The sequence below is a fragment of the Cupressus sempervirens genome, chromosome 6, assembly GCF_028749045.1.
Source record: "Cupressus sempervirens isolate cs-2001-9-10 chromosome 6, ASM2874904v1, whole genome shotgun sequence".
Classification (NCBI taxonomy): domain Eukaryota; kingdom Viridiplantae; phylum Streptophyta; class Pinopsida; order Cupressales; family Cupressaceae; genus Cupressus; species Cupressus sempervirens.
Genome location: NC_143123.1, coordinates 685,027,319 through 685,038,860, shown reverse-complemented (window position 1 = coordinate 685,038,860; position 11,542 = coordinate 685,027,319). Strand labels below are relative to the sequence as shown.

Here is an 11,542-nt window from a genome sequence, read left to right as displayed (position 1 = left end):
TCAGCATGAAATCTTCATTCCAGCTCAGGCTACTTTTGGTATGTGTTCTATCCATCTCCTCTGCCATGTGATTAATGAATTGGATATTGGGTATTCACCTAATTTTGATGACATGCTCGATTGTAAGTTTGTTTTCAAGTGTGTTTTTTTCCTTTGTTGATAGGACTTGCTATTCGAGATGAATCAAGCATAATGGGATTGTTAACTGCTCGCTTGGTTCATTGGGAAAGAATATCTGGAGCTTGAATGTCTCTCTGATGAGGAAATTATAAAGGGAGTTTCGAATACTTTGGTGAGCTTAGGAGTAAGAGACAAAGACAAGGGCAACAGAAGAGAGGCGTTAGTGATGTGAACAACAATGAGGGCTGTATATCAGAGTTTGCAGTGAAAGAAAAGATAAGTGGAGTTTTATGTGGTGCGTTGACAAGCAGTTGGCAATTCCATCCCCTCTTTTGAGGCTCGCACAATTATGTGGCAGTCAGTTTGAGCAAGAAAAGAGATATAAATATAGATAGATAGGGAGATAGAAAGGAAGGGATACAAATATATAAAGACATAGATAGTGATAAATAGAAAGGAAGGGGTACAAACATATATAGAGATAGTGAGATAGAGAGAGGTATATAAGGGGATTTAGAGAGGGATATTTATAGAAATACATAAAGATACAAACATATAGAAAGAGGCTAGAGACAAAGAAATAGAGATGGAGAGAAGAGGAGATCTAGAGATGGAGGTGGAGATATACAAGAGATAGAGGGGAGGAAAGAGAAAGAGAAAGAAAAAGAGTGAAATATAGATATATATGGGAAGACGATAAATATGCATGAGAAGATAAAGAGAGAGATAGAGAGCTAATGTGTTATAGCAGAAATGAATATGGGACATATAAAGTTAATAAGATATGTATAGAGAAGAGGGTGGGGATAGATAGTGAGATGTAGTTAGAGTGAATATGTGACATGTAAAATTAATAACATATAGCTAGAGAGGGACAAGGAGAGGGAGAGATAAATATAGAGGTAGAGAGGGTGAGAATGAGAGATTTAAAAAAGGGTTAGAAACAAGTAACAAAGAGACGAAGAGTGGGATAGATAGATATACATAGAGATAGGATACATATGTAAAGAGAGGGGGTGAGGAGGGGTAAGGAGATATAGATAAAGGAGGGAGATAGAAAGGATACATGTGCAGGAAAGGGGGTGAGATCAAGAGGTAAGGATATAGAGACAAAGGAGGGAGAACGAAAGCCTACATATGTAGGAAGAGGGGGTGAGGAGAGGTAAGGAGATAGAGACAAAGCAGGGAGAGAAAAGATGTGTATAGAGGGAGAGAGGGTGAGGAAAGGTAAGGAGATACAAATAAGGGAGGGAGATAGATTGGAAGAAAGAAGTAAAGATAGATATGAAAATAATACTATTAGATTTGTACAAATCAACTTGATACAATTTCTCAATGGTGGTTCATTGAGTATGATTTGAAACATTATTTGAGGCAAATAAAATTTGAATAGTTGAATCCAAAGCCTATTGTAATTAATATAGATTGTAGAATCTAATGTCTTGATATTAATTTAATTAATACTATATAGAAAATATTTATACAGGAGACATGAGAGTGAGAGAGAGAGAGAGAGAGAGAGAGAGAGAGAGAGAGTAGGGAAAATAAAGAGGGGGTGATGTAGAGGGAAGAGAAGGAGAGAGTAAGGAGATAAAGAGACGTGTGGAGAGGAGACTAACACACACACACATAGAATGAGGAGAGATGGATGAATATAGCGAGGGATATATGTCTAGATAGATATAGAGTGAGAGGATAGAAGAAAAATGGATAGAGAGTTAGAGATCCATCAAGAGGTAAAGATAGTAAGATAAATAGGGAGATAGATAGGGATACATGGAGAGGGAGAGATAGATAGGAAGAGATATAAATAGCGAAATATATAAATAAAGAGATAACAAGGATAAGTAAAGGGATAAATTAGAAAATAGAAAGGGGGAGATATATAGAGGGAGAAAGGAGAGATAGTGAGATAAAAATGGAGAGAGTGAAATGGAGGGAGATTGATAGAGAAATAGGGATATGGAGAGAGAGGAGGGAAGATATAGGGAGAGATAAGGATAGAAAGAGGGCAAGGTGTAGAGGGAAGAGTAAGAGAGATAGATAATAAGGATATAGAGAAAGGTATGGACAGTCTTCCATATTAATATTTGCTACTTTCACTCTCCCGCCTAATTATCGAAGTGCTTGTTGATTACCAAACATATTGTATTAAATGTGAAGAACAAATAAAATGTCTCGTTTGTGTTAGTTAAGCAAAAGAATTAACACCAAAATACGGCGTACCTATTGCACACTATGATGCGATTGCTAGTAATATATACAAAGAATAGACCTTCCAAACTTTTTCTAAGATGCGATTGCTAGTTTACACAACGAAATGAATGGTTTGACGACCTTTGCTGAACACCATTACCATAATTATGTTTTACCGTGGTAAACTGAATGGCAGCGCTTAATCGGTAGGATGCCATACAATGCCCATCTTAGGGAATTCTGCAGACAAGGTCGTTTGAAAGAGGCTATACACGTACTGCTTACCACACACAACCCTCCTGTAGACTCTTCTACATATCTTCAACTATTGCAGATTTGTATTTCCAAGAATGGATTTTCAGAGGGTAGGCTAATCCAGTCTTTCATCAATGACAGGGGATTTAAATTTGTTACATATCCATTTTTCCAAAACAAGCTCATTGATGTGTATTCTAAGTGCGGAAGTTTGGCGGAAGCTTGCAGAGTTTTCAACCGCATGACAGAACGAGACGTTTTCTCATGGAATATGATGATTGCAGCTTACCGAAGACATGGGTTTCCTCAAAATGCATTAACACTGTTTTATGAGATGCAACAAACTGCTGTGCAACCTGATCGGATCACGTTTGCCACTATTCTCCCCGCGTGTGCCAGAATGGGAGATTTGGAACAGGGTATTGAGATCTATGAAAGAGTAATTGAAAGTGGGTTTTTGTCAGATGTTGTAGTTGGGAATGGCTTGATAGACATGTTTGCTAAATGCGGAAGAATTGAGAAGGCTCGTGAATTGTTTGATAAAATGTCTGTACGGAATGTCTTCTCATGGAATATGATGATTGCTGGATATACGCAATATGGTTTTTTAGACGAGGCTTCAAAACTTTTTACCGAAATGCCTCGACGAGATGCAGTCTCGTGGAATGCTATGATTACAGGATATCTGCAAAAGGGTGTTATTGAGGAGGCTATGAGACTTTTTAAAGAGATGCCTCAGCCAAACTTGGTCTCGTGGAATGCAATCATTGCCGGATTGGCACAGAACGAGTTTGTTGCAAAGGCATTAGAGATATTTAAGGAAATGCAATTAGCAGGTGTAAATCCAGACACAGCGACCATTTGCAGTATCCTCCCAGTGTGTGCCAAGCTTGGAGAATTGGGACTGGGCATGGAGTTCCATCAAAGGATAATTGAATGGGGATTTACATCAGACGTTATAGTTGTGACTGCACTGATGGACATGTATGCAAAATGTGGAAGCATACAAAATTCACGCAATTTGTTCGACAGAATGTCTAAACGAGATGCAGTCTTATGGACTACGATGATTGCAGGGTATGCACAAAATGGTGCTCTTGATGACGCTTTAAGGCTTTTTGACGAAATGCCTCAACGAGATGTGGTTTCATGGAATGCAGTCATTGCTGGATATGTGCAAAATGGACTTGCTGAAAAGGCCATGGATATTTTTCATGAAATGCAATATGCAGGTGTAAAGCCTAACTCATCAACATTTGCCAGCATTCTCCCAGCGTGTGCCAAAATGGGCGCTTTGGAACAGGGTATGGCATTCCATCAAACAATAATTGAATTTAGTCTATTGTCAAATGTGGAAGTTGTGAATGCCTTGATAGCCATGTATGCTAAATGTGGGAGCCAACAGAAGGCACGCAAACTGTTTGACAAGATGCATCAGCCAAATGTGATTTCATGGACTTCAATGATTGCAGGATATGCAATGCATGGCTATGGCAAAGATGCCCTCAAACTCTTCGAACTAATGAAGAACTCCAGAACCAAGCCTAATCATATAAGTTTTGTATGTGCTTTCTATGCATGCAGCCATGCAGGTCTAGTGGATGAAGCCTGTAAATATTATGATTGTATGAGTGACTTCTATTGTATTACGCCTACAATGGACCATTATGTATGCATGGTTGATCTTCTTGGCCGCGCTTGCTATCTTGATGAAACCCTAAACTTCATCATCAAAATGCCAATTAGACCTAGTATGGTTGTGTGGATGTGCTTGCTAAGCACTTGTCGATTACACAAGGATATAGAGCTAGGAGAATTTGCAGCAGCACTAGTTTATGAGCTGGATCCTGAACATGCTGCACCATATGTTCTTCTATCAGACATTTATGCAAAAGTGTGCAGGTGGGGTGATGTTCAAAATGTATGGAAATTGATGAAAGATAGAGGAATTAAGAAAATACCTGGATGTAGTTGGATTGAAGTCCATAAAACCGTACATGTTTTCAGTGCAGGGGATAGATCACACCCACAAACGCAGGCCATTTATGAAAAGTTGGAGAAATTGACCTATGAGATGAAGGTAGCGGGTTATATTTCAGATACCGTCCCTGCTGTGAATGATGTAGAGGAGGAGGAGAAAGAACTATTCACCTGCCACCATAGTGAGAAGTTGGCAATTGCATTTGGTTTGTTAAACACACCTCCGGAAAGAACCATTAGAGTTGTTAAAAACCTTCGAGTATGTGTGGACTGCCACATTACAACAAAGTTTATCTCTAAGATTGTTGGAAGAGAAATTGTTGTGAGAGATGCTAACCGGTTCCATCACTTTAAACATGGACAATGTTCTTGTGGAGATTATTGGTGATGTAGTTGCAGTGTTCTACATGGGTGCATCTCCCTAAAAAAAAGTCACTCTTCAGTAGAGGGATGTTTCCGAGGCTTGGGGACTTGTGCAAACATCCCTCCATGGCACCACCACCTCTGCCACCTTCATTGGGATGCTGGCAGGTCACTTACTATATGACGCATGTCATTACATACTGATTGGAATCTTTAACCCTGTGAAAACTAATTTACTTTTCATGGAGTACTAACATTAATGTTTTGGCTTGAAGTTTTCATTCACTTCGTCTTTTACATCAATGCTGCCCCCAACTATTGTTCCATTGCCGTCACCCTGTCATCCTTTTGCCATCCCCAAATTCGAACCCTTGGTCCCCAAAACTATCCTCGTGTCCCTTGTCCCTGTGTCAGAAAACTCTATGGAACCATTAATTGTTATGTGAAGCATGCAGTAAAAACATGTTCGCATTATAAAAGGCAGATGGTTGTAAAATAACAATGGGAAGATGAGTTGGCTTGGGATTATGGGTAGTATCTTACGGTCTCGGGTTCAAATTTCTTTCGGATTTAAGAGATGAGACATCTTATCGACAGCTGATCTCACCCACAGGACACTAGTCTCATCCTAGCTCACACCAATCGCTGGTCGTCGCTGGACTGGGCCACAGAGACACCCCATGCTTAAAAAACAATAGGAAGAAATTGAGATCTATATTAATTTCTACTTTATGATTCTGGAAAGTTATAAATTTTCTCAGCTTCGTGAAATCATATGTACATTGTATACTCTGCATCATTCTTTCTTTATTTATTGCTGAAGTGCTTCTTAGTTGTCTCTCTTTTTAAAGACTCGTGGCATTGACTTATTGGCGATATAAAAGGACAGAAATGCTCCTCTTTGAGGAAAGCTACTCAGCATACTTGAAATGTGAAAAAATGCCCATCAATAGTAAATGAATTCAACAGTTGGATATAATTAGCAAAGCATCTCTTAAAACATTTTTATTTTTTTAACTATCATTGTATATTCAAAGATTTTGGGGGTCGTTTTTATGTTGTGCTTGCAAGTTTGTCTATTTAAATTAAGTTATAGGGATTGAATTATGCATAAAAAATTAATACATGTTTAACTGGGTTTTATATTGATCAGCATTAAATATTTTATCTGCTACTAACATAGGGTATTAGAAGCATATAAAATTATTCAAAAATCTATTGGAAAATATTTTAAACTATATTTCAAACAAAAAAATTATTATAAATAAAACTTTAAAAATAATACTATAATAAATTTTGGTTGTGTAATCTTGTAATGTTCATAAGTGCATCAAACTACTTTAATCTTATTGAGATTCACATAAAATTTCCTTTTCAGATAGTAGAGCAGATATAATAGTTGAATGTCCTAAATTTGTGATTCTAAAAATTCTACATGATAATTTTGAGTCTGTACCAAATTTTTGCAACTTTGTAAAATTTCTAATTTTAATGAAGGTTTTAGGTCCATGTCATCAAATGTGATGCTAAATAAATATCCTTTTTGATGAGGTGTCCATAAAGGTATAAGAAATAGCTAAACTAGTAGTTATGCACTAAAGCATGTTACATTGGTTATTCAATTTGCCATCACATGATTTTTTGCTTTTTAGACGAAAGGAATACATGTCATTTTATTTTAGTTTCTCATAATTAACACTAACATTTTCAATGTCAAAATAACTAATTCTTTATTATTAAAAATATTAGAAATTAAACTTGTTGTCTTTGATTTGAGCTTTGGGAAAATTAGATGATAACCCCCATGAAATTTTGTCCAATTCATAGCCTTTGTTCTCTAAGGCACATTTTTCAAATGCAATCTACATATTCTCGAGTGTTTAGTTTGTCAAGTTGTTTGATGCCAAAGTTAGAAATCCTTGATTTTCATTTTGATTAGATTTCAAAGTTAAATTTTTAGTGGGTTCCTGCCATTTTGGGGTTTATACCCTCCATTGCAAGTAAGTTTGCATTATTTGCAATGTAGGCCTAAAGTTTGGATTTACAAAGTATGGGCATATAAGCACTTACATTTAGAAATGTTTTCTTTGACCAAATATTGTAATGCATTTGAAGCTTTTAGGATTGGTTGCATGTTCTCTTCATACTTCCTCTAATAGTTTCGATTTCAACATAACCTTTGCACTACTTACGTGACGTCAAAACTTTAGTCCCAAATGCAAAATGACTTTGCCCTAATTATAGATACTTGTAATCAGGACATTAAGATATGATTAAAACAATGAATTTGTGCATTTATTTTGAGCATTTACAAATCAGTTCACAAGAACTAAATTGTAACTCATTTACTTTTAGTCACTTTTTCAACTTTTTTGTGTCTTGTTGGGATTTTCTTTTTCCATCTCATAGCTTGTGTCTAGTACCTGTTCGACTTTGGAAACCCTTAGAATCCACTACTACAACTGCTTTACATGTACTTTCATTTGTGTAATAGGACTTGAAGACTCCAAGCATAAACTATTGTGTAGTAGCATGAAGACCACTTTGACAAAGGATGATGTTAATAAGGTTGTCTCTTTGGACACTTAGTTTTCTCTTATGATGCATTATGTAATTTAATCTTGATATTTTACATGCAAATTTGTAAGACATAATGCATGTGATCAAAAAAAGTCAAAAGAGACTAGGATTATCATGTTGAATAAGCAAGGAGTTTGTTAGGGTTTTTCCATCTTTTCTTATAGCCTCTCATTTATAAATATGGGATGACTCATTGAAAATAAAGATTTTTTAGCAATACAACAAAACTCTACAAGTTTGTGAGCACTCTAAATTTTGGTTTTAGATTCAAATCAAATTGTAATCAATAAAAGAGACAAGTTGCTTTAGATCTTCGTGTTCGAACAAGTTGTGATGTGTGGACCTTATACAAGTTGATTGTGATTTTTTTGGTATTCTCTAAAAGGAATTTAAACCCGACCTTGTAGAATTTGAGCTACTTATTGTGCTTAAAGCTATGTCATTTTCTCAAGCCAAGAGTTAATGTGTAGCCTTTACGTGTTTAAGGTGTAATGAATCTTGTTGTCTTTGAACTACACATATATTCCATCTTTATTTTTGAATTCACAAAAGAAATCATGGAAAGACTTTGAGCTTTCATGAGCTTCTTGTTTACTAACTCTGCTAGATTATACTTGAAATTCCATTGTAAGAGAAGAACGTTTATCTTGAAAGAAGAGGATATGGTGAAGAAAGAGAATATGGTAGATGTAATGCTCTATTGATTGGTTCAACGTGCATAATTTTAGATCCTAGCCAAGTAATGCGATCAGATTTCCACAATCCATCTTAGTTATGTTAATCAGTTTCTGGATTAGATTGTGTGGAGATTTTTGTCATCAACGTTTCGAATCACACTACGTGATCCATCATCAGGATGAGAGAGCAAGAGATGTCAAATAAAGTGACATCTCTTGCTCTCTCATCCTTATGATGGATCACGTAGTGTGATTCGAAACGTTGATGACAAAAATCTCCTAGCCAAGTGTTAGTTGTTTTTAAGAGCAATAAATAGGTACAGTCTTCCCTTATGAATAGGAGAGACAATGTTTCACATGTTGTGGTGAAATGACTATTTTTCAATTGATCCAAAAATTGTTAGGTGCAAAATATTCAGCCAATAGTTTTTGGTAGTTCTACCGGGGACACGATACAATTTAAGATCCTCACACTTTTGTTTGAAGTATACTAGTACTCTATTTGTTGTATTTCCTTTAATTATAGTTTGTCAAGATTTCACCAAGGACAAGCAATATGGTCACCTAAGGTACTAAGGGCAATGTTTTTAATCTACTAAATTTGACACCACTCATTCATTGTCGTAAAGTCTACTAGGATAAAAATATGTGAAGGCATTCTATAGAGTATGGTGATTCCTTGGAGTTGAGTTGGAAGACATTTTTGTAGGACTATTAATTCAAATTAGACTATAGAGTGTTTCTATTGATTAGATCTACAATCTTGCATCACAATCTATTACAAATTGGAATTCACTCAAAAATAAGTTTGAAGAGTGATTAAGTCCATCTGAAGAAGTACAAGCCTTGTTGGTGTAGATGAAAAAAATGAAATAGAACACATTAAAGGAATGTATGAACTTTTTGTTAATCTCAACAAATCGGCAAACAAGGTTCCTTCTTTTGCCAAGCTTATACTAAAAAACCTTAAACATTCTGCATTAATGCTCAAATGTGTGATGCAAGTTTTATATTAAGAATAGAAATCCAAACTAATCTTGTAGTTGCACAAAATATAGCAACAAATATTGAACATAATCTAATCCTTTCTAGAAAAATAAGAATGGAATCAAATGGGTCCAAACAAAGCTTGTCTTTGGAATCATTCTAAACTAATATAATAGATCCTATAGTGTAAAGGTTGGCTAATGAGTTGTGCCTTTCTCTCAAAAATCAAATAGCTCAAGCAGTACTCTCTTCTCCTATCAAGAAGGCTACATCCAAATGTGCCTCAACATTATGCTATAGGGAACCACCAAATAATCTTACTCTTGAGGTACCATTAGTAAATGTAAAAACAAAATATTCTAAATGCGTACAAAGTAGTACTGCTAATCTCTTTTAGGAAAAGGAAACATAAATAATTGGCAAATCTCATATTTGGTCAATGAATTATCAAGAAACCATTGAAAAAAAAGGCAATGTAATGCAAGATACATTGGGGAATAAACAAAAAGAGGATGAAAAGGCCACTTTTTAAAGGTTCTTGTAAATTAGGACAATTAAGTCTTGAAATGTGAAAAGATGGTTATGTAGAAAAGTCTTAATCAAGTTAATAAGAATGTATTTGTGTTTCAAGGTCATGAACTTGAAAATGTTATGTACCCAAGAACTTGATGAAGACCTTTTTCATGAACATCATATAGGATTTTTGTTCAAGTATTGATGACAATTATCCTAAAATTGAAGTTTGTGGGCATCATGATGGAGCAAGTAATGCAATCATTTTTAACTTGAAGCAAATGAGGTAGCTGATGCAGAGGAAGGACATTATTGGTACACCCAATCATATGATAAGGGATTTATTTAAATACAACAAGAACTTGACTCTTGGGCTTCCCTCTATACCCTTTCTTTGGGCTCATCTTAAGGCATTTGGGAACCTACTCTATTGATCCTTTCAAGGATATTAGATAGATATCCTAATGTGCTACAATGACCAAAGAAAAAACTTCCACATGGGGACTCTCTAACATGCATGAATACTTATGATTTTTGCATTTGTCCTATTTGGACTAGGACTGAAAACTCATGAAAATAATACAAGAATGATGTGGGTTGCATTTCTTATAAAGAAATTTGAGGCATTTGAGAAGTTTTAGGTCTTAAGGCTAAAGTTGAGAATGAATTGGGATTGAGAATTAAATGTTTAAGATCGGATAGAGGAGGGAAATTTATATCAAATCAATTTAACATATTTAATGAGGATAATGGAATCGAGAGACAACTTTCAGTTCCTACAACACTACAATGGAATGGAATAAGAATAAAGAAGGAACCAACAAGTAAGTAAAGCAACTAGAGCGATGATGCTTGAAGGAAATTTTGAAATCTTGTGCATCTCTGAGATTGATCTTCAACACATCTCTTTTATCATTAGCTTGGTCTAATTCATCAAGAATGTCTAGAGGTTTCTTTGTAAATGAAGGATCAAATTGAGAATTTGTTGGTTAACAATTTTTTCTTCCTCGATATATTGGTTTATACCTTGACCCTTTATATACCTAAAGGCTTATGGAAAACACAAAAGTTAACAACATAATGGGTCAATGTAGTAATCTATCAAAGACTCCTAAATTGAAAGGTATAACTCCTTTATGCGTGCAAGATATGCAAAGAATTTTTCTTTTAGGTTTTGGGGGTATGCTCTTAACCAGAGAGAAAAAGAGGCAAAAACCAAGTTTCTCAACACTTTAAACAACTTAGGCAAAGAAGGGGGACTATCTCACAATATGCAATCTACTCGAACTAACAAGGCATATAGAAGGGAAAATACAGAACTAGCTATGATAATAGGAAGAAAGGAAAGATAGAAAAATTAGTAATTCCTTGAATTATTGAGTAAGATAATGTTTTGACAATACTTGGACTGTCTATTCATTAACTGCTATCACACCAATTCCAACTTCTATATGCAGAGAACTAAACTAAACACACAAACTACAACGAATATAAGACAAACTTACATTGACAAGAGTAAAACATTTAATCTATTGAATGAAGGAAATAAAGCCAAGTTCATTCACATTCATTCAACTTTCATCATTAACTCATACATTGCAAAAACTTCATTGAAGCTAAACGAACAACAAAACTTAAAACAAACTTAGAGTCTCACATAGTAGTCCAAGCTACAAGGGTTTGCCCAAAGTAAATTTTGCCAATCTTATTTAAATCTTTAAAGGTTATAGGCCTTCTCATAATGGCTGATTACATTGGTTGATTACTCAGTAGAGCATCTCTAAATAAAATAACCTAAAAATGGGACAAGCTTGAATCATTGTCTATTACAAAGATTTAGCAAAATCCCAAGAATGGTGACAAAAGAAGAA

At 35.3% G+C, this 11,542-nt stretch overlaps 1 pseudogene across 1 annotated transcript; it reads left to right on the top strand.

The window, feature by feature from the left end:
* Positions 1 to 2,428: 2,428 nt before the first annotated feature.
* LOC149554047 (pentatricopeptide repeat-containing protein At3g26782, mitochondrial pseudogene) lies at positions 2,429 to 5,893 on the top strand (annotated as a pseudogene). Its single transcript, XR_016353221.1, has one exon. The product of XR_016353221.1 is annotated as a pentatricopeptide repeat-containing protein At3g26782, mitochondrial pseudogene (transcript).
* Positions 5,894 to 11,542: the final 5,649 nt, after the last annotated feature.